We start from the raw sequence: 25,341 nt of genomic DNA, 5'->3' as shown, positions 1-25,341 counted from the left end.
TTCGGTTCTAAGTATTCTACAATTTTTCTCATTATTTTTCTCTCTAATTGAGGGCTTTTTACCAGCATGCTATGTTTGTACATATATTTTCCAGAATGTGTTTTAAAATATTTTTAAAATATGTCCTGTTATTGATTTCTAATTATATTTTGTTGCTATCAGAGAATACAGTCTATATGAAGTTGAAACACGGAATTTACCAGATTGCTCTGCAGCTAAGTTAGGATCTAGTCTCTGAGAACATTCACTTGTGTTCAGAAAGAATGTGAATACTCTGAGTGGTAGGTAAAGTTTTCATTTTAGCACATTATTGATGTTATTTAATACTTCATCACTGTTTATTTTTGTCTATTAATGTTTTGTCTATTAATTTATGTTTGATATTAGAGTTTCTTAGAGGTATGTGTTAAAATCTCCACTTATAATTATTGATTTATTTGTATCTTTGTCAGTTAAGACTTTATATGTTGAGCCTATATCATCATGAAGATAATTATCTTTGTGATAGTAAATATATATGTAACATTATCTCTATCTTAATTGATCATTCTCTTTTTCTTTTAGAAATTTCTCTTAAAATATTTTTAAACATAGGAAGGACATGAAGCATAGATATTCCTTAAAGAATTCTCATCAAGTTAATGCCCACAAAAGTATCAGCTGGCTAAAGAATGAAAACATTGTGAATTTCAAAAACATCACATCGATGCCCTTTCCTTAAAACAGATTACAATGATCTACTTTTTCTTCTAATGGTACATCTCTAAACAGCATAGTAGAAATTTGTCTGCTTGTGACATTTATATAAATTGAATTATACACTATATAGAATTTTGGGACTGGGTTCTTTCAGTCAGAATTACTTTTTAAAAATTTTTTTGATGTTTTATTTATTTCTGAGAGAGAGAGAGAGACAGCATGAGCAGCGGGGGGTGGGGGTGGGGGTCAGAGAGAGAGGGAGATACAGAATCTGAAGCAGATTCCAGGCTCTGAGCTGGCTGTCACCACAGAGCCGGACACGGGGCTCGAACCCACGAATGGTGAGATCATGACCTGAGCCGAAGTCGGATGCTTAACCGACTGAGCCACCCAAGCGCCCCTAGAATTACTTTTTTGTCTAATGTTTATTTTTTGAGAAAGATAGAGGGAGAGAGGGAGTGGGGGAGGGGCAGAGAGAGAGAGAAGGAGAGAATCCCAAGTAGGCTCTGTGTCGCACAGAGCCCGATGCTGGCTGGAACTCATGAACCCATGAACCCACGAACTGTGAGATTGTGACCTGAGCTGAAATCAAGAGTTGGACACTTAACCAACTGGGCCACCCAGGTGCCCTTCAATCAACATTACTTTTGAGAAATTCATCCATATTGTGATTAATGGTAGTTTGTTTATCTTCAGCACTGTATACTACTGTTTATTTTTCCAAATGATGGACGTTTGAGTTAGATAATTTTTGCTAGTACAAATGATGCTTCTGTAAATGTACATTTGCCACACCACCTGGCTTATATGTACATGCATTTGTTACTATACTCTAAGGAGTATTGCTATATCATAAAGCCAGAATATATTCAACTTAGTTACTCCTAAGCTATTTTCTGAAGTGGTTGCACCAATATACTTTCCCACTAACAAATTGGGGGAAAGTTCTAAACATCTGAATGTTATCGCATACTTTTAAGTTTTAGTCATTTTCATGCTACGCAGTAGTATTTTATAATGGCTTTCATTTTCATTTCCCTGATGACTGGTAATATCAAGTACTTTTTAAATACTTTTACTAGCCATTTGGATATCCTTTTATGAAGGTTCTGTTCCAGTTAATTGCCTCAATCCACATTTTTGGTGATCTTTACTTACTGATTTGTAGGTGTTTTGTTTTTTTTTTTTAATATTTTGTAGGTAAGAAGCATTTGTGAGTTATATGTGTAGCCAATAACCTACAGTTCTGTGGCTTGCATCTTCATTCTCAGAATGCTACCTTTTGATGAAGATGTTCTTACTTTTAATATGATCCAAATTATCAATCTTTTTCTATAACTTGTGCTTTTAGTGCTGTATTTTTTAAATGTTTTGCTTCTTTGAGGTTATGAAGACACTTCCAAATACTATCTTCTAAAAATTATTATCGTTCTACCTTTCTCTTTTAAGTCTTCAAATTTTCTGGAACTGATTTGTGTGCATGATATAAAGTGGAGATCAAGTTTTCTATCTTTTTGTTTTCCTATATGGACATCCAATTGTGTAAATATCTTTTATTAAGAAGACTGACCTTTGTCTATAGCTCTACGGTGTCCCCTTTGATACATATGGGTCTGTTTCTGGGTCCCCTCTTCTATTCATTCATTCGTCAATCTTTGTCCCAATCCTGCACATTCTTAATTACTTCCTAAAATACTTATAAGACTTGATCATTGACAGAGCAATTCTACTCCACTATTGTATTTTTTCTAAGTATCTTGTCTTAGCATTTCTATAGAAAATATAGCATCATCTTGCTAATTTATGTTCATATGCACACACACACTCATTAAACATTTTATTGAGGGATGCTTTGGTGGCTCAGTTGGTTGACCGTCCAACTTTAGCTCAGGTCATGTTCTTGGGTGTGAGGTTTCCAGTGGGGGCAGAGCCCACTGTGGATCCTCTGTCTCCCTCTCTCTCTGACCTTCCCCCACACATGCTGTCTCTCTCAAAAGGAAATAAACAGTAAAGTCTTCAAAAAATTTCATTGATGGGGCACCTACGTGGCTCAGTCTGTTAAACGTCTGAGTTCGGTTCAGGTCATGATCTTGCGATCACGTTTGTGAGTTTGAGTCCCACATCCGGCTCTGTGCTGACAACCTGCTTCAGATTCTGTGTCGCTTTCTTTCTCTGCTCCTTCCCCACTTGAGCTCTGTCACTCTCTCTCTCAGTAATAAATAAATGCTTAAATTTTTTTAAAATTTTCATTGAGATGGTATTGATTCTATAGATCAATATGTAGAAAAATCTGTGTTACAATGAGACTTCCAATTCAAGAGTATGTTATAAGCCTCATTTTTTATTTTTCTTGAGCTTTTTTATGCTTTTAATAAAACAGCATCTTTAAAACAGTTCTTGGGGCACCTGGGTGGCTTAGTTGGTTGAGTGTCTGACTTCGGCTCAAGTCATGATCTCATGGTTCGAGTCCCACATGACAGGCTGCTGCTATCAGTGCAGAGACTTCGTGGCGATTCTCTGTTCCCCTTGCTCTCTGCTGCTTCCCCCGCTTAGGCTCTCTCTCTCAAAAGTAAATAAAGCTTTAAAAAAATGAAACAGTTTTTATAGCATACACATTATAAGTATATGAATCATTTTGCTACTTTTGTAAAGGATATCTGTCTATAGTTTTTAAATTTTTATGTTGTTTTTTGCTAAAATATAAAATTAAAATTGACTTTGTATATTTATTTTGCATTTATGAACCTGCATAAACTTACCTATTAATTCTAATAATTATCTGTTAGATAAATATTAGGTAAATTATTATCCAATAATTTATAATTTTCACATACCCAAACATATCTTTCATACCTACCTACTATTTTAATTCTTCCTTCTCAATCCTTATAGCTTTAACTTGTTGTCTTTGGTTGCACTGGTAACGTCCATCATTCCTTGTTGAATAAAACCAGTGAGTAAGAACTTTGCTTATTGCCTATCTCAAAGAAATAGGGTTCAACTTTCAGCCTTGATTTTGATGTAGGTTTCTTCTAGATAGCCTTTAATAGACATTAAGGATGTTTCCTTCTTTTCCACTTATTGCTAAGAGGTTTTATAATGCATGGACTTTGCATCTTATCTAATATCTATTCTTACATCTACTGAGATATTCTGTGATTTTTCTCCTCTCTTCTAGTGATGTGGTAATATATATTGGTTGCTATTTTCCTGTAAAACTGATTTTGTATCCCTAAAATAAACTTAATTTGGGACACCTGGGTGGCTCAGTCAGTTAAGCCTCCAACTTCAGCTCAGGTCATGATCTCAGGGTTAATGATCTCGCAGTTAATGAGTTCAAGCCCCGCATCATGCTCTATGCTGACAGCTCTGAGCCTAGAGCCTCCATCAGATTCTGTGCCTCCCTCTCTCTCTGCCTCTCCCCAACTTGTGCTCTGTCTCTCTCTCAAAAATAAAAATAAACACTAAAATAAATAAATAAATAAATAAAATAAGCTTAACTTGATCATGGTAGATCAATCTAAGTATTGTTGGATTTGGTTTGGCTATATTTTGTTTATATATTTTTCCATCTCTGTTTATGAACAAGGAAAGTCTAAAACTTTCTTTTTTCATAATATAATTCTCATGTTATGATATAAAGGTTATCATAAAATAAGCTGGAATAATTGTAACTTTTTTATTTTCTCTGGGACAATTTGTATGAAAATCGATCTGATTTATGGTGTTCTTTCTTTGTTAAACTCATGGGAGACTCTGCCAGTGAAACCATAAGGGCCTGGCATTTTCTCTAGATCAAACAATTATCGCACCATTCAAATTTATAAATCTCATCTTGGATCTTGCTTGTTAGTTTGCACTTTCATAGGAAAGTATACATTTCATCTGTTTTTTTAATTTATTGGCATAAAGTTGCACACAGTTTTCCCTTATTAATGTTTTAGTGACTTGAAAGTCTAGAGGAGAGCGGCTGTATTAATTTCCTGTGGCTACTCTAACAAATTGCCACAAACTTGCTGGCTTAACAACAGACATTTATTCTCAGGCCAAAAGTCTGAAATCAGCTTCACTGGTCCCCAAATCAAGGTGTCAACAGGGCTGCGTTCCTTCCAGAAACCTTAGAGGATCATCCATTCTTTGCCTCTTCCAGTTATGGGGGGGCTGCTAACACACCTTGCCTCGTGGCCATATTAGTCCAATCATCAAATCTCTTTCTGGTCCATCTTCACATGGCCTTCTCTCTTAGTAGGTTATCTCCTTCTACCTCTCCCTTATAAAGATATTTGTGATGGCATTTAGGACCCACCAGGATAATCTAGTATAATCTCCCCATCTCAAGATCCTTCACTTAATCACATCTGTACAAACCCTTTTTCCAAATAAGGTAACATTTACAAGTTCCAGGGATTAAGACCTGCTATCTTTGGGGCGTATTACCTAGCCTGCTACGATGGCATTTCCTTTCCCACTAGAAATTCCTTTAACATTGAGTAGCTGTATACTCTTATTTCTTAATCAGTCTCTCCAAAGTTTATAAATTTTTTTCAAGGAACAAACTTGGATTTTTTCCCCCTTCTAAGATGGCTGATATGTCAATTTCCATTCTCAAATCTGTCTTTTATTATCTGCTCTTTAGATCATGTGCCTTATTTTTTTAAACTTCTTGAGGTACATGCTTACTCATGTAGTTTTTGTCTTTTCTAATGTTATGGAATTTCCTGTTTTGCTCGACCAGTAACTATTTTGTTAACAGTAAATTCAAAAGGATTTCTAGTATCTCAATCTCTTTCTGCTTGATCATAATTTATATATAATTTATATAGGAGTATATTTCTTGATTTCTTCGGTTTTAATTTCTATCTTCATTCCACTATGGGTAGACAACATTCTGTACAAATTCAGTCCTTTGAAATTTGTTGAAACTTACGTTGCGACTCCGCATATGGCCAGTGTTTGTAACCGTTCATATTTGTTTGAAAAGAATGCAAATTCTTCAGTTGTCAGCCCCAGCATTATATATTTTTATTAGGTAAACATTACTGATCAAATCTTCTACAATTATTATATTCTGAAATTCTGCTGANGTCGGACGCTTAACCGACTAAGCCACCCAGGCGCCCCTCTACCAGTTTCTAAGAAAAGTATAGTTAACTATCCCAATGGGATGACGTATGTGTTCATTTCTCATTGTAGATTTCTCCATTTTTAACCTTTTTGTGGCTGTATAAATTTAACTTCTTCTCTGGTTTTGGCAAATGACATCTTTACCATTATGAGCATCCTTGTTTACCTCTAGAATCCATTTTCGCCTTAAAGTCGATTTTTTTCTCACAGTTCCGCTCGTGTTATTTCTCTTTTCATGATACATGTTCTTCCTCCCTCTTTTGGCTCCGCTCTCTTCTCCTGCCCCACAGCGACAAATCGGATGCGGTGCAGGGACAAAGGGTCCCAACAAGAAAACCCTTCCTCGCCTTTCCCACCTCCCCTGTGTTTTGTCTGTTCCTCTTCACCTCTTCGTGTGGCTTTCCTCCCACATGGTACCCCATGTCTTTCTCACAGCAGGTTGTTTTTTCTTAATACTTCAAAAGTCCATCTAATTTTTGTGGCATCTTCAGTGTTGAGTGTAGGGGGCAATAGAAGCAGTTCATGCTCATTAATACTCTTGATGCCTTTAAAGGAAAAAACGAGTCAGGGATCTCCAAGATTTACTTATTTTTTATAACAATGTTACTTAATTACATATGCAAAATTCGGTGCACTCCGAATGCAATTATACAACAAATTCTACAAGGTCAATATAAAACAGATGAATAAATTAAGTGATCAACGATGCTATTTTCTTAAAACCAGGTTATCTGGCACAATTTCAGTGTGGCGCCAACCATAAAACCCAGGCCCTGTGGCCTTTGGCATTTATGTGCTACTGTGACTGCAGGTGGGGGGAAGGTTGCGTGGGCAGGCACCTCATGAGCCATGTCATGGGGGTCTGGGAGGGACTGCCTTTGCCTGGCCAGTATCCCTGCACTCAAGGGACTAAGGTATTAAATAGTTCCATGCTGATAAAATCACCATGACAACTCAAGAGAGAATCTATGTGGAAACAGAAGTGCATTTTCACTCTGCTTTTTCTGAGCCAAGGGCCCCACATTTTCATATCGTACTATTTCCCCAAAATTATAGGGTCAGCCCTGTTTGTGAATTGGAGGCTACTACTTTACTCTGTATGTGCGATTCTGAAACCTCTGCTCTAAAGCATGTTGTGTTATCTTTTAGCATGCATTTGGTGCCCAGACAGCAACATATAAACACATATGTATTTTAATTTAAATCCAACTTAGTTACATATAGTGTAATAATGGTTTAAGGAGTAGTATTTAGTGATTCATCACTTCTTTTTTTTTTTTTTTAATTTTTTAAAATTTATTTCTAGGAGAGAGAGAGAGACAGCGTGAGCAGGGGAGGGTCAGAGAGAGAGGGAGACACAGACTCCGAAACAGGCTCCAGGCTCCGAGCTGGCAGTCAGCACAGAGCCCGACGCGGGGCTCGAACCCACGAACCGCGAGACCATGACCTAAGCGAAAGTCGGACGCCCAACCGACTAAGCCACCAGGCGCCCCAGTGATTCATCACTTCCATATAACACCCAGTGCTCATCCCAGTAAGTGCCCTCCTTTTTAATGTCCATCATCCATTTAGCCCGTCCCCGCACGCAATACCCTGCCATCAACTTCAGTTTGTTCTCTGTATTTAAGAGTCTTATGGTTTGCCTCCCTCTCTCTTTTTATCTTATTTTTCCTTCCCTTCCCCTATGTTCATCTGTTTTGTTTCTTAGGTTCCACATATGAGTGAAATCATATGATATTTATCTTTCTCTGACTGACTTATTTCGCTTAGCATAATACATTCTAGTTCCATCCACATTGTTGCAAATGGCAAGATTTCATTATTTCTGATCGCCGAGTAATATTCTATATATATGGAATATTACATACCACATCGTCTTTGTCCATTCATCAGCTGATGGATATTTGGGTTCTTTCCATAATTTGGCTATTGTTGATAGTGCTGCTGTGAACATTGGGGTGCATGTGACCCTTCGAATCAGCATTTTTGTATCCTTTGGATAAATACCTACTAGTGCAATTGCTGGATCATAGGGTAGCTCTATTTTTAATTTTTTGAAGAACTTCCATATTGTTCTCCAGAGTGGTTATACCAGTTTGCATTCCCACCAACAGTGCAAAAGGGTTCCCTTTTCTTTGCGCTGTCTCCAACATCTCTTATTTCCTGAGTTGTTAATTTTAGCCATTCTGACAGGTGTAAGGTGGACAGCATTACATATTAACTATACCTCTATACTTTTCTCATGGTCCTGAAACAATTTGATGCCAAAGTAATTGTGAAAACACACATAGACAGGCAACACTTGGTGGAAAACCAGATGTACTGAAGCATGCTTAGTTTAAATATATTTGGACAAAAGTAATTTTAAGATTTCTTAGGCAGAGTTCTTTTACCCTACAATGTGAGAACACCAAAATAGAATGAAACCATTAATTTAGTACATGAATCCAAAATAACCATCTATGAATATTCAAACTGAGTTAAAGGTAGGTCCCTTACATTAAAATCTTAATAAATTTTTAGTTTACTTACCTATCAAGAACTTTTGCCTGACATCTCTTCACACTGTAGGTAAGTTGGTCCGTTACCAGGCCAAAGTCTTGCCAAACGTGAATTAAGCTTAAGTCAATGTAGCCGAGAGAAAGGAAAATAGAAAATTCTTGACTCCAAGGGATGGTATTGCCTGTATGTGGCTTTTTTTTTTTCAAATGACCTATGGCTCTTCCAGTCTGTATTTGCCTCATTTTGTGGTTTCATACATGGGAAGTGTGGGGTTTGCAGATTTGCCCATGGTAGTGACCCTCTTCTTTTCCCTATCTGCTTTGGTTATCCTCTCATAATGGCCATAGAATAAACTAAACTAGTTCTGACAGCTCACATTGTTTCACACGTGTGAATTTTTATATTTTTCAAAGTGATTTGAATGTGAATTTCAGAAGACTCTTGGAGACTTTCTAAGTGAAGCTTCCAATGAATATTTCAGCATACTGGTCTAAGTATACCCACAGTAGCTAACAATAGGATCATGGGAAGAGGGACTATTGGAGCCCAATTAATGTAAAATACAGATAGCTCTCTTTATATTATCCTTTGATAGTAGAAACAGAGTCAGAGTATATTACAGCTGGAACTGACTGCATGGGTTATCGGGCCCATTCATTCTGGTGCAGATGAAAGAACAGACAGAGGGTTTGGGTCTTGCCCAGCAGCCTGTAGTTAGCTACTTGCTTCTCCATCTCTCCCCTATTTGGTGCCATGCCCTCATCATTCCATGCTTCAAATGTCGCTGTCATACACTAATTGACTCACTTTTCCTCTCTCCTCCTTTTCCATCCATCTTGGGTTTCAGATTAATCATCATCAAATCTGCTAGTTAATACAGTTGCGTGTCACATCAGGCACAAAGTTTCTTTCTTCTGGCACTAAGCACTCTCTATCTCTGACCCACCCTGACAAGCCAGCCTTATCCGAAAGTCCCAGAGATCAAATCCTCCCCTGTGTCTCCAGTTTGTTTCTCCTTTCCTACGTTGGCTTATACCGGTGCCCCTCCCCCGCCTTCTCTTCTCCAGGAACTTGTCCCCAGCTGGTGTTCGCCCTTACTTTCCTTGACTTCTTGCTAATCTGTGTCACATGATCTAGTTTTTCTTTTAGATTTTGCATTTCAAACTGGAAGGCAAGAAGCTCCAAGCCAGAGATCCTTTCTCAGATTTTCATGTGTACCATTTCTAACCTACCATAGTCCTACTGGGCAAGGAGTTTGGAACGAGCCCAGTGATGGAGGCCCTAGACCAGCAACTGTGCTCTTTCTCCCTTCCTCTCCTTTGCTGTTTTTTTTTTTCAACCAGTAAACACCATTTTGACAGATATACTTGCTCCCTCACCTTCTTCAGATCGTTATTCAAACCTCCATGACATCATCACTTACTTACAACTGAAAGCCCCCTCCCCACCCTCACCATCGCCTTTTCCTGCTTACTTTTTCTCCAAAGCAATCATCACCTTCAAACATTCTTCTAGAGAATGCCCTGCTTATTTGCTTATTGCCTGTCTCCCCTCATAGAAGCCAAGCTCCACAAAGCAGGATTCGTGTCTGTTTTGTTCCCAGCCACGTGACATGTGCATAGAACAACACCTGTTACACAGGCCGAGAGCCCATCTTGCACTGGTTACTGTGGTATCAGGAGAAGAGTGTGAGAAACAAGACCTAGCCTCTGCATTCCTACAGTTGGGGTGAGAGAGTGGAAAGGCTTTGAATGAATAATTGAAAGTGTAGGGAGTCCATACAAGAAGGGAATACTGGCTCCTAAGAAGTGTGAAGTGAAATCTCTAATCCAGCCTCTCTGGGTTGATGAGCCCCTCTTGGAATAAGAAATGTTTCACTGAAAATAACTAACTGTTAGCTCCCCTGAGGAGAGAGTGGAAGGGAGGGGGAATAAATGGATTCAGAGGATCTTTTTTTTTCCTTTCAAAAGTTATTTAAATTCTAGCTAGTTAACATACAGTGCAATATATTGGTTTCAGAAGAAGAACTCAGATACAACACCCAGTGCTCATCACAGTAAGTCCCCTCCTTAGTGCCCATCGCCCATCTAGTCCATCCCCCCCCAAACTTCCCTCCATCAACCCTCAGTTTTCTCTCTACAGTTAAGAGTGGTTCAGAGGATCTTAAACGAAGCCATGCACCAAATGCATGCTGGATGATAGTAATTAGGAGTGAGTTGTTGATCTCCCAGTTGTACTGTAAACCACATTTGATAGTGTGCAAATCAATATTTGGGTGCCTGGACCTTTGCCTTTCCGGTTGCTTCTTTCAACCCTCAGCAATACTGACACACTGCCAACATGATTTCCCAAATTAAGACTCCCATATACCTTATACGACATTTCAAAGGAAAGCATAGACATAAATTAATAAGTACTAGGTCTTATAAAATAATCATTAATAGAATATTGACTAAATTCTGGGGTGCCTGGGTAGCTCATTTGGTTAAGTGTCTGACTCTTACTTTCAGCTCAGGTCATGATCTAACAATTTTGTGAGCTCAAACCCTGCATTGGGCTCTGTACCTCTCTCTCTGCCCCTCCACAACTTGCACTGTGTCTGTCTCTCAAACTAAATAAATACATTTAAAAAAAAAAAAGAATATTGACTAAATTCTAATTCTCTTCCTCTACCCAGCCACAAACATTTTCTTTTGTGGTTATTTTTAAGACTGTATTCTGTGTTTCCTCACATGCAATCTGTATGACATTTCTGTCCATAGAGCCTCCCCTTGGCTTGTGTCCGAGCTGGGCATCATCTGGACTCGATACCATTTTCCTGGTGCTTTTATGGATGAGGAATGTGTTCTCATCTTTTTCACCCATTCCCCTCACTTCAGTGGAGGGTTTCTATTCATTTCGGTCAGGTTTAAAGTAGAGGTATTTTTCTTGAAAATAATTTTGTCGTCATCTAGCTTTCTGTAGAAACCCCACACCTGCCTCCTCTGACCCCCAATGAAACTGGTCAGCCGTTAAGTTACTACTTCAGACCGGTTTTCATAAAGTTATATAAAAAGCAGTTTTCAAATTTTAACATCTTTGTTTTCAAACCGATACGTGTGATCTATAAAACTTTACACACCAAATCCATGCTCTTTGGCCTTCCTCAAAAGGAGGTAGGGTAGGGGCGCCTGGGTGGCTCAGTAGGTTAAGCGTTCAACTTTGGCTCAGGTCATGATCTCACGATTTGTGGGTTCAAGCCTCGTGTCGGGCTCTGTGCTGACAGCCAGCTCAGAGCCTGGAGCCCGTTTCAGATTCTGTGTCTCCCTCTCTCTCTGACCCTCCCCTGCTCATGCTGTCTCTCTCTCTCTCTCTCTCTCTCACTCTCTCTCTCTCTCCCTCTCAGAAATGAATAAAACATAAAAAAAAAAAAAAGGGAGGTAGGGTTAAAGATGAATCTCACGAAAGGAGCCTATAAAAAAGAAGTTTTTTAAAGAGACAAAGGGGGTAATTGTTATTTCGGTCTATATTTCCAGGACCCTGGGGGATCTTTAGGTAAGAGAGCAAGAAAGAGAGAAAGATCACCTGGAAAACAAGAAAGAGAATAAGGCTTGCATCCAAGTGTATATGTCTCTAAAGTCTATGCCTTATCCATCCTGCCAAGCGGCCTCCAAGAACAAATGTGTGAATCAGGCAAGATGAAAATAACAGAAATTAGAAACAAAAGGGTAAAATAGTTTCTTTCTTTCATATGAAGCTTTCATTCAACAATTGCAGGTCATGAAGTAGCTTGTTCTGTGCTTGCTTGATTTAGGAATCAGTGTTTGATTTCTGAGCATAACTATGCTGGATATTACAGATCCTTTAAATTTACCTAAAATTTACCTAAAATTACCTTTAAATTTACCTAAAAAATTAAATAAGGATACAATGGAATCTTCTTTAAACCAAAGAATGTGTCTCAATATTTATACCATGGGCTGTGAAGACACTTCTACTGAGAACAGTTGACAGTGACGAAAAAGACAAACAACAGGATATTGTCATGTATTAAATTATAACCAGTTAGGGTTTAATTTAAAAGAGGAAGAGCCAAAACTCAAAATCTCCTGCCTTTTGCTTTAGTTTTCAGAAATCAGAAGCAGTCCCTAGTGTGCCTTCATGTCACCCTGGGAGGTGCTCTCCCACAAACAAAGAAAGAAGGACTGTCCTGTGACTGGAGATCAGTTGGGGGATGCGGAGTATGACTCTGCCGGCAGCTAGAATCCCTCCGTCCAGGGACTTAGAGCCCAGGAAGGAGGATTTAATGCCACGTACTTGGAACTATGAGAGGTCAAAAGAGAACATAATCTTTACCAGGACTGTTCAGAAAAGTTGTCAGAGAAGGTCCTTTGAGTTGGCGTGACAACACATAAAATCAGGGAGCAGGGAGGAGCCCATCAGTAACCTTTGTCTGTAAATAGACACCAGTAAGGGAATCCATCTAGTTTGGAGTCTTCAATTTTTAGAAAATGTCAGAGAACCTGGAAAATGCCAATTATGTGTCATAAAAAGTGTCTTTGATAGTATAATCAGAAGCAGTAAGTAGAAGAATTCGTATCAGTAGACAAAGACAGGAGAGGATGAGTTAGCTTCAAGTTCAGTGAGTTTTACCTGGTGTCCTAGGTGTCTGGGGAGCCACGGCTTTGGTGCCGACATGGCCAAGTCCAAGAACCACACTACGTACGACCAATCTCCATAATGGCACAGAAACAACATCAAAAAATCTTGATAACGAAGATATGAATCTCTGAAATGAACTGATCCCAAGTTCCTAAGGAACATGTGCTTTGCCAAGAAGCTCAATAAGAAGGATCAGAAAATGCAGACCAACACTGCCAAGGCCATGGGTGCATGTGCTGAGGCCAGCAAGACTCATGTAAAGCCCAAAGAGATCAAGCTCACGGTCCCCGAAGGGTAGCAGTTGCAAGCTCAGGCACCTTGCCTACATTGCCCATCCCAAGCTCAAAAAATGTGCTCTGCTCCTATTGCCAAGGCTCTCAGGCTCTGCCTGCCAAAGGCCAAGGCCAAGGTTCAAACCAAGACTCGGGTGGCAGCTGCGGCTCTGTGCCCCAGAGGTGCCCAGGTCCCCACAAAGTCTGTAGCATAGAGACTTCTGTCTGCTGATATGAGGACAGAAGGACTGGAGTGACCCTTGGGCTTCTGTCTGCCTGGGGCTAGTGTCCTCCTGGGCTATTTGTACAAAAAAAACAAAAGTATCTGTTAAAGAAAAAAAAAGCACTACCTGAAAGGAACACTGATAGACGCCCAGAATTATCTGGAGTCTTGACGATTATACCTGCAACATCACACAAGTCATGTCATCTTTTAACACTTACTTCCATCATCCAGAAACAAGGGAGTTGCATTAAATTATATATGAGGTCTTTCTCAGCTGTAATTTCTAGATATGTGAAGAACATGTCTATAAGACAGAAGCTGGGAAACCATTCATAACATTCAAAGGAGACAATCAGGACAAGCAGTGGGTTTAAATAAACGGAAAAAGAAAGCATGAGATTAAAAATATTCTCATTTCCTTAACTTCTACATTAGGTCCCCTTAGATATTATGAAATGATGACAGACAACCATTTACTAAGGACAATTTTGTTATAATAGCTATCATTTATTTGGGGCTTCCAGTGGATCAAAGTGCTATATTTAGCACTTCAGATATTATATTTCATTTAATACCTAAGACCTGTGAGGTAGGTGCCATGATTGCTCACACTTTGACGATGAGATTAAAGCTTGCAGAGCAGAAATATCTTTCCTTAGGTCACATGCATCCTAAGCAGCAGAGCTGGGATTGGATCTCAGTCTGTCCTTCTGCAAAAAGCACTTGCCTTTAACCTTGACAACCCACTGTCTTAGATCAAGAATGGACCAGATCAGTTTGTGAGATCCCTTCTTTAATTTTGTGATCATCCAACAGCTGATAAAATTTTAAGTACAACTTTTCTTTTTCAGATGTTACCTATCGAAAACAAATATCTAGTGCTTACAGAAATAAAAGTTCTATTACATTTCTTCATGTCAGAGTATACAGAGGGTTTATGTGCATCTGTGGGAAGAAAAGGAAATACAGCTGTTTTGCAGGTAATAACAGTTTATTTTATGTCCTATTTTCTTTAACAGTGATTGCTCTTACTTGGAAACTTTCCTGGCATTTTGTAGACAATAAAAACGTAAGAAGAATGCTCTTTGCAGAGAGTTTCACAAGCCTGGCCCCCAGTTCATAATCTGTGGCAGAAGGCAGCTGCACCCTAATTCCAGAGTCGTTTATCAATATAGCCAATCAAAACATAGGACCCAGGGCCACAACCCTGATGCGCTTCATGCCTCCAGTCAAATCCTCCATCACTGGAAACTCCAACACCGTTGTCAGAAAACAAACAAATAAACACACATGCCAATATGAGAGACTGCTGAGGAAAATGTTTCATACAAGAAAGAAACAGAAATGGAAAGGACTATTCCAAAATAAAATGTGTAATTTGATGTTAATAACACTTCATTGCTCTCTGATTAAAGATCTTCATCCAGACTCAGGGCTCGTCCAGAGCAATGGAAACTGTGTTTGATGCCTCAGAAAACTCCTTTTGAGCGTCCTTGCCTACCCTTCTGTCAGCTCCTGCTCTCCCGATCTCTTTAAGGTCCCATTCCTGGTGGCCCTCAGGGTATAAGTTTTGTTTTCTGAACCTTCTCTGCTCTCCATGCAGGTCGCTTTGGGCTTTACTTACTACTAGTGAATTGATCTGGATGAATGGGTATAGGCACTGCTGAAGTTTTGCCTTTTTAATTTTAATTTTTGAAAATTAAAGCATCTATTTAAATACTAGTATTCTGGGGCGCTGGGGTGGCTCAGCCGGTTGAGCATCTGACTTCAGCTCAGGTCATGATTTCACGATTTGTGGGTTCAAGCCCTGCATTGGACTCTGTGATGACACCTCAGAGCCTGGAGCCTGTTTCAGATTCTGTGTCTCCCCTCTCTGCCTCCCCTCCTCTCATGCTCTGTCTCTCTGTTTCTCTCTCTTTGTCTCTCAAAAATAAATGAAAACATTAAAAAAAATCACTATTCTGAACCTAAGCATGGTGCTAGGTGACTTATGTAAATAAGCTTTGAACCTTCAAGAGCCTTGCGAGACCCATATTTATGGAAGATGAATGGGAGGCCTGGAGAAGTGAAGGGACTTGCCCAAGTCCTTTGCAGATCACGTGGGAGATGGTGGTAGCAAACTTGTGCTTTCCTCACTGTTCCGCATTTCCTCCCCATGATGTTTTAGTCAGGCCATTGGAGACGATGCTAAAATTATAGGCGCCTCGGGCTTCAGGCAGGTGCATGTGTACAAGTGAGAAAGGAGGAGTGCTTGGCAGACCCATTAATCCTCAACTGAATCCGCTCTGGAATATTCTATCATTCTTGTTCATTTTCTGGCTGCCTACAAACATCTAATAGAATAATTAATAACAATAATAATACCTTATCTATGATTCTCTCTTTCATTTGTATAACAACTTTGAAGTATTGTTTCAGCTAAATCAAGAATGAGGTCTCAGTTCCAGGAGTGCTTATCTTCCTCAGCTGTTCCTTGGAGCAGCCACACTGCATCCTGGACATGTTGAATTTGTAGGGCTTCACTGAAAGGCACAGTGGAAACTTGGGATAATTTTATGCTTGGTATTATTGTGTCCCATTGCTAAGGACTTTGAGGAAACATTATGAGTGTGAACGGTTGACATTTGTTTGTTTTAATGGCAATGGCTGATCTGGAAGAAAGGGATTGAGAAAATCTCATGACGTAATACTGTGTATTGATATTGATGTTAGCACATCCATGCGGAAAGAGTTGAACAAAGTATCTTGCCATTTATAATGACACTCTCGATTCAACTGATGACCTGAAGGATAATGCTGGCTCGTGGTTCTGACAGTAGGACCTCTTGAGTGAGCCGGAAAGCAAACACATTTCAGCAGGTTTTAAAGATCACTTGGCAGGTCAGATGGCCAGTCAGTCCACAAGCAACAGCAATGGGTGCATAGTGTAGTATCTGGTCGCTGATCAGAGCAGGTGCTGCAGGGAATGCCCTTAGGGAAAGAGGGGATGAGTCCTAACCACTCCTACAGGTGAGCAAGCTGAAGAAGAGCTTTAGAAACATCTGCTCAGACGCAAGCTCTTGGGAGAGAAATACAACAGTATTTAAGCATTCACAGGTGATACCAGTGCTGGAGGTGAGCTGAACTTTTTCCCTGCTTTTGCACAACTGGAAAAAATATGGATTGCAACAGGATCTAAAAACATGGACAACAATGTTTGGGAGAAATCAGGTATCTCACATAATTTCAGAGTGAGCTTCATTACCATGAACTATATGGATTTTTCACTCTTAGAACATGATGAATGTGAACGGTTTTTATACCCAGAAAAGGAGGATTGATTCTTTCCCTTGCTCAGAGATTTTGTTCTAAAGAACTGTTTTCATTTTCCTCTTACAGAAGGGTTACTTAAGAAGTTACATAACCAATTCCTAATAAAAGGTCTCTGAAATATCAGCAATGTTGCTAGAAGTTCAGTGGTTTGGTTTTGCTTTTGTTTTTTTTTTTTTTTAGTTTTTGAAGCCTCTGAGGTGATTCTGCAGATTTGGCTCTTATTACATTACTTTAATATTTCTAGTAAATAGGGGGTTATCTCATGCAGACAAGGTGGTTTTTATTGACCTTTCAGCCACCAAGTCAGAGTCTTACAGTATTTCTTGCATAATAATTGACGTACATTTACAATAATAGATGACTTAAATGTGGCTATTAAAAGACATTAAGAAAAAGCCTATCTAATATGGATACACATGTTAACTAGCTATGTAATGTTTTCACGATCATTTCATGTTTAACACTACTTCACACAACCCCTGGGACATAGGCTTAATTATTGCATAAGTAAACTAATGAGCACAGAACTGGTAATACTGACATATTTAAGGAAAAGTCATATCCGATATACTCGTTTCAGTGAATAGGCTGATTGTCTAGGTAGCCTCAATACAGCATTGAAAGCTTAAAATAAATAAATAAAATGCTCTCGATAAGCTACTATAAATGTACTTAGTAGTTTGATTGATATGTGTGTGTGCCAGGTACTAAACTGAGAGCTGAAAACAATGGATAAAAAGGCAAAGTCCTGTTTTTAAAGGGGGTTTGATGGGTACTCACATAAAAGTGTGGAATGTGTATATCATATATACTTATATTGTATATAGACTACATACGTATGTAAACTTGCATGTGATTTCTATCTGATACCCAGAAACGTCTGAGACTGGGATGGGATGGGAACTGCCATTCACTAAGCATCTGCTATGGAAAATAGCATGATATGTACATAGGACAGTTACTCACCATAAATCTGATGATCTGCATGCTAATCCTCTCAGACACCGCTACTAAGGTTGAGAAGAGAAGAACGGTTTGTCTAAGGTCATGCATCTTAAAGGTAGGTTGAACAGAAAAGTTGTGGCTCCAAAGCTCTTATTCCCAGATGCCACCTTATCTCCCATCTCCTCCTGTCTCCACTGTGCCATACAGCATCATATACTGCACAGACTTTTAATTTATTTGTTGTGTTTTACCTTGATAATGCAGTACACATGATCTTTCTTCCACCATTATGCTTGTTCTTGCTGAGTGTGTAGGAGCAAAGGAAATGAGAGTTAGCCCAGAAGTTCAGAGTCTATTGCATGACAGGCTACTAAAAAATGCATAATTCACAAAATAAATCCATTATTATCGGTTCAAAATATAATGTAGAAACTGGAAAGGACCTTAGAGGCCTCCTCCTTCATTTTACAAATGAAGAAACTGAATCCCATCGTGACATAGTTAGTTCTAATCCATTAGTCAATCACTTATTAAACAGGGCAGCAGAGAATTTTATTTGAGCATTATTCAAGCAATGATTTGTAGAAAAAGGCCTCTAAATTGTCACTTGGATTCTTGGCACTGTTTTTAAACCATGTTTGCTAGAATAGAGAGACATCTTCGGAACAAATAGATTATTGGTATGTTCTTTTTGCCTGGGATTATGAGTTTCCTAAGGGTTGGAAAGAATCAAACTATAAGGAAAAAACTAGGGGGAACTAATCTTTGCAGATTAATTTGCTTCTCCCACCCCAGTTTATGAGGCGGCAATCTTGCCATGCTTATTGATTATCAGACAAGACTACTAATCCCCTTAAGGTCATTAGTGTACTTAATTAAAGAGCAGTTAGCAAGCTTCTCTTTACTAAAGTAATGTGGCTGTTAAAAGTGATTTGTACTTTCCCAATACGGTAGCTATTAATCTGAAGGTCAATTTGTCATTTATATTTTTCCAAACAAATATATTTGGTAGGTCAAGCGAGCACTGATATTTATCATATGCCCATTTGATGCACTGTATCTCTAATTATCAATTAAGAAAGAAAGCTTCTAACCGCCCTGTCTGAATGTGTCATTTCTATCTTTTTGAACATCATGCCCAACTATCGTTTGCTTAACAGTCTGGTAACTCTCCCGTTTTACTAAGGGTATTGAATGGAATAATGTTGATTGAAAAAAAATTTTTTTTTCTATGTAAACTGCTGGGTTCTAAAAAGAATTTGAATAAGAATGAAAGAAACACATATATATCACATTATGAAATGGTTCCAGAGACAGATTAGAAGAATAAAAACTGAATTCAAAAAATTCACAGTTGGGAAGCATAGGTTGCTGCATTTATCATATATAATTTCACGGGGTAATTGTAGAAAGATGCAGATGGTAGAATTCATCGGCTGGCGCCTCACAGCCTTCTCCATTCGGTCCTATTCTCTTTGTTTCAGTATTGCACCTGCAAAATAGTAAATGCTCAATCACATTGTATCCGAGGCCAGTCATGGGGATGATTAGGTATTAGGGAGTTCCTAATGAAAAGGAAGAGAAATCCCATGAACCATTGCTGGCTTTTCTGGATGTGGCTGACAGTGCAACTAGAGTTCCTATAGGAAAGACTGGAGAAGTTTCCAGAACTCAGAGAAGTGATGGCAGACCTAAGTGTTAGCAACCGGATTCCACGTTAGATGATCTCCCTGCCTTTCTCAATCTTCTAGATTCCATTTCTATTTTCTAGTTGGAAAATGAATTCATAAGGATAGCTATCTCCTTTGGGAACACACATGAAAGCATTCAGCTCCCTGGAGAAAAACAAAACAAAACAAGCCAACAAGGTTTTATTAACTGAGGTTATTTTGGTCTGTTCCTCCAAATTAAAGTTCAAAAGGTTAGACCATGATAAATGAGGAGAGAAGAGACTGTTGAGTTTTGGTGAGGTAAGTGGTGAGGGGAAAATATAAGTATCACGTCATTAAACGACAGGTAGAAAGTTTTGCCCTTTCTGATTCTAGATCACTTTTAAGCCCCAGCAATCATATTCCAGTGATATCCACCTTCAGAGTGAAACCAAATGTGTAAAACCTAAAAATGCAGTGGCCAATACAGGCTCCCACCGACTAACTTGAGTCAGACTTCCCTTCCGGCTCTTGGGTATCAGTGTTATGGCACTGAGATTGTCTGGTGATTCTGCTTTTACGCTTGGGATGGAAACAAATGTTTTGAGGTGATTACTTGGTTCTTTGGGACTATCTGTGACATATTTCTCTCTCATATTTCTAACTGCAATTAATCTAACATACATATTTCAGATGCACTGTTATAGTACCAGAAGAACAATGTAAAGAACCATGGTTCACATTGGGAGGTTCACAGAGAGTCACCAGCATGGGGTTGAACCATGGGACTGCAGCCAGTTAGCAAACTTTAGGAACTAAAGTGTAGTATGAGGTGTAGAACAACAATTACCATTTTTTAAGCTTCTTGGTTCCATCAGGCACACAATTACCTTTTTTATACGAACACCCATGAGGTAATATTATCAGCTCCAGCTTACAAATTGGGGTGTTGAGGCTTAGGAAGATCCCATACCTAGTAATCTGCTTCCAGGGTGAAATCCTTCTCCATTATACTAACACTTCAAGAAGAGAGAAGGACAGATGAATGAGCACATAAGAGGGGTAGCCAGGATCGTCCCAAACCTTACCCACCAACACTCAAATATTGAAGGACAAACAATGCTCATTCATTAATGATCATGACACTCACAGACAGGTTGAGTGGTAGGTAAGAAGGCTGGTAGCTTCAAGTATGGTGTGTTACAAAAAGTTTCGTAAGCCCGCTCCGGTCCCGTGGAAGTGCTGACTCCTAACGTAAAACTAACCGAATGTGTGTAGTATTAGGATGTTGTAATTATGCTTTAAAAGCGTACTGCACTGTTCAACATTTTTATTAGTCTGAGGATTGATGTATCTGAAGCAGCAGAAACCCAAGACTTAACTAAATTAACCAAATTCTTAACTTCACTCTGTGATTTGTTTTCCTAGATGTCATTCTGTGCTCTTCTTTAACTTTCTTTGTACGTGTTCATGTTTGCCAATGTCATAGCCATATCCAGGACATCTCTTTAATATTCCTTCGGTGACTATTAAGTTTGATTTAAAAATACATTCATTTGGATATTTTCAAGCTGCTTAACAGTTAGCCGTATTTTTAATGTCCTATTTATCTAATACAGTTGCTTGTGCTGTTTTCATAATCAGATAACGGTCATTAAACCATTTTTGAGATTAAATAGCACAAAACCATTTTTTTCTGTTTATGTGCCCCATTAATATTGGAGCTTATGCTTACTATGGCTTAATGTTTCAATTTTTAAATATCATTTATGTTAATATGGAAAGGCTGTATTATCTAATTGTGCGGATTATTTCCATTACCTCCCAGCATAATCTTTGCAAATATTGGCCTCCATATTTCTTTGAACTGACACATTTTTAACCTTGGACATTTCTCAGGACATCATTCAAAGTACTGTTATTAACTCTTTTCGTATAGTTTTTTTTCAAAACTTGATTTTTTAGAGTAGTTTTCGGTTTACATCAAAATTGAGAGGAATAACATATATAGGGATTTCCCGTATGCTCTCTGACACTACACATCCATAACCTCCCTGTTATCCATCTAACTTACCAGAATGATGTTTGTTTTGTTTGTCTGTTTGTCTACCAAGGATGAACCTGCATTGACACATTAGATTGAGCCAAAGTTCATGTGTTTACACGATGGTTCACTTTTGATGTTGTATGTTCTATGGGTGTGGACAGATGTATAATGGCATGTATCCACCATTGTAATAGTAAACACAGTATTTTCACTGCCCTGAAAATCCTCTCTGCTCTGCTTATTCGTGTTGCTTCCCCTAATCCCCACCAACACTGGCAAGCCCTCATCTTTTTGTTGTCGCCAAAGTTTTGTCTTTTCCAAAATGTCACGTAGTTGGCAGTAGGTGGTCTTTCAGATTGCCTTCTTTCACTTAATAATATGCATTTACAATCCTCCGTGTCTTTTCATGACTTAGAAGCTCATTTCTTTTTAGCACCGAATAATATCCCATTGTCTGGGTGGCTCACAATTTATTTGTCTGTTCACCTACTGAAGAAAATCTCGGTCTCTTCCACCTTTGGCAACTCTGCATAGAGTTGCAATAACCTCTGTATGCAAATTTTTGTGCAGACGTTAGGCTTTCAGTTCATTTGGGTAAATAACCAAGGACACAATTTCTGAGTCATATGGCAAGCATCATTTTGTTTTTAAGAAACCACTCATCTTCCAAGGTGGCCAAACCACTTTGCATTCTCACCAGCAAGGGATGAGAGTTCCCGTTGTTCCACATCCCCACTAGCATTTGGTATTGTCAGTGTTCTGGATTTTGGCCGTTCTAATAGGTGTGTAATGGTACCTCGTTGTTGTTGTTACAATTTTTTTGTTTATTTTTAAGAGAGAGATACAGTCACACAGAATGTAAGCTGGGGGAGGGGCAGAGAGAAAGGGAGACACAGAATTGGAAGCAGACTCCAGGCTCTGAGCCTTCAGTACAGAGTCTGATGTAGGACTCAAACTCGTGAGATCACGACCTAAGCCAAAGTCAGACACTTAACTAACTGAGCCACCCAGGTGCCTCTCTCGTTGTTTGAAGGTGCATTTCCCTGATGATGTATGATGTGGGGCACCTTTTTATATGCTTATTTACCTGTATATCTTCTTTGTTGAGGTGTCTGGTAAGGTCCTATTAATAGCTGAAACATAAGGTCATTGTAAATTTTATCCAACTTTGGTTAAAATGATTAGAGAGATCTTCCACGCCAAGACTACCAAGGTATCTCTCTGTTTAGCCTTTCAGTCCACAGTAGGGGGTTGCTTTGTGCACCATGTACCTCTTGTACAGTGGGTCCTCCTTCAGTGACTCTGCAGGTTTGGATGGATCTCTTCCATCCTGACCTGTGACCACTTCTTCCTGTGTACCCTGTTCATTCCCTATTCTGATGCCAGTGTCAGCATTGATTTACAGTCTCTACATAGACGATGTCTCTGGATAAACTAGTATTAGCTCCACTTACCTTTATTTATGTTTCCCTATCATGTCAAGTGAAGCTTTTGAATACAAATCTTGTGGCAACAGCTCTGAATCTGAATTCAGGAGCCTGGGGTTCCAATCCCATTCTTTCATTCACTAGAGATGTTACTTAATCTCTTCAAACCTCAGTACTCTTTCTTAACAATGGTGGTCAATGTCATCTCCTTCTCGGTGGCTCTGATGAAGATTAAAAAAGGTAAGTGTGCATAGATACGATTTTTAAGTTATAAAATACCATATTGTTTAGATGTCACCAAACATACTACCAGTGGCAATATATGTAAATACAAACACCTTAACAGCACCTACTATGTGTCAGACTCTGTTCCAAGTGCTTCATTATATCATACCTCTTTCAATTCTCTTAACATTCCTGAGAAGGGGATACAGTGAATATCTCCATTTTACAGATTGGTAAACTTGGAGGTTAAGCAACTCGCTGCAGAGTCTCATAGCTAGCCAGTGAATGAACTAGAATTTGACTTCAGAGTGCATTTTCATAACCACATACAATACTTCATCCTAAATAACAGAAAATAATGAAAATAATGATACTAATTACATCAAAATTCTATAAATACGTATTTTCTTATGGATCAGAAGGTTAGACTTTTTCTAATCTTCGTGTACTCCTTAATCATTGACCCAGCTCCTGAGTAAATATTTCTGGTAAAGTAAAGGAATGACTCAGTGTGCAGAAATTTAAAATACATGTCCTAATACTGTAGGTCAACATCTCATTTTCCTGCCTGGTGACGGTGTTGTTAGGAACAGTGAAATTTAAATAGTAATATAATATTTTCATTTGATATAAAATATTAATAATGATTTTAAACTATATTTTCAAGGAAATTATTGGTCACATCTGTGTCTACAGTGTATTTTGCAGCCTCCTTTATTTTAGCTGCCTTCAATTTAGGTGAAATGCATTAAACTTGTATTTATCTCTTCTCAGGTATTCATGACACCTTAAAGATTGTTTAGTTACACTTATGCTTGTCATCCTCAGCATGCAGCTTGCCAAAAGGAGTTACAATATATGCTAATCGATGTGAGTGCTTCCTAGCTGTGCTGTGGAACTTTGTCCATCACACCGCACATCGCTTTATTGAGTCCTCGTTCCACCTGATGGCTGAACAGGGTTTAGCCAGTTCTGGATTTTCTCAGTCATTCCTGATTTTAGTTCCGTTAATTAAAGCTTTTCCTTCTTTATTCTACCCCCATGAGTACCATTTAATTCCCGGGGCTCCCATAGCATCATGGTGGCGTGGAGAAGGGTCTGGCCATGACCCCATTGGCTGAAATGGCCACAGTCCTGCACGGTGTCAGATCTTCAGTCACGAGTGTAGTAGCTTCTTTGTCCCTATGGCAAGACCTTCTTTCTTTATGTTGACCAAATCTCAGCATCTGCACAATTATTTTGGGGACATGGGAAGTCTGGGGGAATTATCTTGTGTTCTCTGTGCTTCTGGAGAGTTGTGGGGTAGAGCTAGGGGGATTGAAAGGAATATTGTCCCCTGTCTTCTCTGCTGCACCTGCCCTGCTTGTCGCTCCTGACTAATATTGCTGCTTTTGCATTCTGGTGAAGGATCTCATTTATTTCCTTGGGCTTCCTATGAGGCTTTCCCACACTTGGGTAGTCAAACCTCACCAGGTGTTCTGTGCCCTCGTTAACTCTGCTCCCTCTTTTGCCAACTTGGAGTGAGAAAGGGGGGTTGAATACAGGAGAAGAACAACACAAAACTGGTTCCATAGGATTGCACATTCTTACACACCATTCCTTATAGGAAAGGTATTTACACCTGGACTTAGCATTTTGAAGTGAAAATCAAGATGATGATGGTTTTGTCCAGTGATCCCAGTGTATGTATTTCCCTAGCTTTGGAAGCTCCTGAAATGAGAAAGGGTCAAGGTAGACAGAATATGGGACTGGATAGGAGGTGTGTATCCTGTTTGTGTCATGTCACCGCATATGTTTACTTGTATTTTCCAAATCAAGTCGGTGCAATTGGCAGTGAAGCAACTATCCACCTTCTCTTCATTTCCTCCTGTTCCTTTTAAAGACAAATGCGAGAAAGTTTTTGTTGCTGGAGAAGGAATGGTCACAGTTCGAATTTTCTGGCCCAAAGAGGTCCTTCCATTACACTGACTGAATGTTGCAGGCCACTAGATCTCTCTCTCTCTGTGTGAACTTAGACTATATTCTGTTCTTCTATTTATTTTTAAAAAAATTTTTTTAGTGTTTTTTATTTATTTCTGAGAGAGAGAGAGAGAGAGGGAGAGAGAGAGAGCATGAACAGGGGAGGGTCAGAGAGAGAGGGAGATACAGAATCCGAAACAGGCTCCAGACTCTGAGCTAGCTGTCAGCACAGAGCCTGACACTGGGCTCGAACCCACAAACCATGAGATCACGACCTGAGCCAAAGTTGGACGCTCAACCGACTGAGCCACCC

At 39.1% G+C, this 25,341-nt stretch overlaps 1 long non-coding RNA gene across 1 annotated transcript; it reads left to right on the top strand.

The window, feature by feature from the left end:
- Positions 1 to 573: 573 nt before the first annotated feature.
- On the top strand, positions 574 to 14,892 carry LOC144227898 (uncharacterized). The gene is made up of 3 exons (XR_013334064.1): positions 574 to 755; positions 11,841 to 12,032; positions 14,484 to 14,892. It is a non-coding gene; the product is annotated as an uncharacterized LOC144227898 (long non-coding RNA).
- Positions 14,893 to 25,341: the final 10,449 nt, after the last annotated feature.

This window comes from Crocuta crocuta, unplaced genomic scaffold, assembly GCF_008692635.1.
Source record: "Crocuta crocuta isolate KB4526 unplaced genomic scaffold, BGI_CrCroc_1.0 scaffold556, whole genome shotgun sequence".
Lineage (NCBI taxonomy): Eukaryota > Metazoa > Chordata > Mammalia > Carnivora > Hyaenidae > Crocuta > Crocuta crocuta.
The sequence above is the reverse complement of the archived record's forward strand: the minus strand, read 5'-3'. Positions and strand labels throughout refer to the sequence as shown.